Source organism: Euprymna scolopes, chromosome 27, assembly GCF_053919585.1.
Source record: "Euprymna scolopes isolate OS-2025 chromosome 27, ASM5391958v1, whole genome shotgun sequence".
Classification (NCBI taxonomy): Eukaryota; Metazoa; Mollusca; class Cephalopoda; order Sepiida; family Sepiolidae; genus Euprymna; species Euprymna scolopes.
In genome coordinates, this window is record NC_136508.1 from 61113422 (window position 1) to 61115006 (window position 1585).

Consider the following 1585-nt stretch of genomic DNA (forward strand, 5'->3'; position numbering starts at 1 on the left):
TAAAACATAAACAACTTTTTCTTACTATGCACATTTATATATTAAAATATAATTTGTGACAAAATTTCAGGAAAAACTAATGGACGGTTATCTGTCAATCATCCGGACTAACGGGCAGACGGACTCATTGAAAACATAGATCCCTCTCTGATAAATCGGGGGACAAAAATGTTACTCCATACCCCTTGCTTAAAAAAAAATGTAAATGTGTTACAGACCGACCGATGGAGTGACTTGCATGCGACTAAAAATGCCTTAGCATGGAAGGGGTTTTCCTTGCATTGCCAAGGAAAAGTTACAAATGTAAGTGCAGCATCTGTTAAGAACATATACTACACTTTGATCTTAGCTATGTGGCCAAGGAAAAAATTACAAACGTAAGTACAGCATCTATTAAGAACAGATACTACACTTTGATCTTGGCCAAAAGCCCAAGAAAAGGGTATTTATTTGCTCCCCCACTGAGCAAATTAGGCACAAGGCCGATTTTTAATGTGAGGAGTGAAGGGGAAATGGGGACCAACTTCTCGGGGAGCTGGATAGTGACAATTGGTATGAAGGGTTGGTATTTATTTGCTCCTCCACCGAGCAAATTAGGTAGAAGGCGGATTTTTAATGTGAGGAGTGAAGGGAAAATGGGGACCAGCTTCCCGGGGAGTAGGACAGTGACACTTGGTATGAAGGGTTTCCCCTACATTGACCAAGGTCTTATATGTGGGGTTACCCCTACATATGGTATTTGCTTGCAGTATCTGTCGGAAAAGATCAAACACTTTGATCTTGGCCAAAAAGCCAAGAAAAACTTAAAAAGCTAAAAACAGCATCTATTAACAACAGACCTTTGATCTTAACTAAAAAGGCCACGCATAAAAGTGTTACGGGAATACCTACCGACTTATAGAGTCGCTTGCACGCGACATACATATTGTGTTAATAAAAGGTGAATCTGCATAGTTTATTTCCTCATTTTATCTTAATATGTTTGTGTCGATTTCTTACACCACTGCATTGTATTGCTCTCTGTTAAATTCTTTTGTATACACGCTAGACAATGCTCCAACCAAACTATAATAACATGTTTTTCCCTGAAATAAAATTGTTATTTTAACATTTATAACGAGATTGACCCTTAGGTGTTGGGGTAAACGGGGTACGAATTGTGAAGAAAAGTGAACCATGTAAAGTTGAAATCGGGTCGGATCGAGCCAAAAAAAAAATAAATAAAAATAAAATAAAAATAAAAATAAAAAACAAATAAGTTCGTTTTTAAATTCATTGAAAAAAAACGTCGCCCCCGCCTCTCCCAGAGTTTAGCTGCATTAACAATGTCGTCTTATGGTGGTGTTCGGGTTGGTCACAAACTGTAATATATTAACAACCGAAATTGATATCCGGAATTAGTTGGCGATTTGGGCATCGAGGAAAATTAACCATCGAATTTCTGCGTGCGCATCTTCCCCCTAACAACGCCCTCCCCACATTGTCACCGATAAAAAGGATATGTTGTCCCAATTTACTTTGCCTTCCAACGAGGGCAAAGTTAGACACCAGGGACATTTTTAACGTGGAGGAAGAAACATGAAAA

At 38.4% G+C, this 1585-nt stretch overlaps 1 pseudogene; it reads right to left on the reverse strand.

The window, feature by feature from the left end:
* Window positions 1–264: 264 nt before the first annotated feature.
* LOC145249198 (U2 spliceosomal RNA) lies at window positions 265–444 on the reverse strand (annotated as a pseudogene).
* Window positions 445–1585: the final 1141 nt, after the last annotated feature.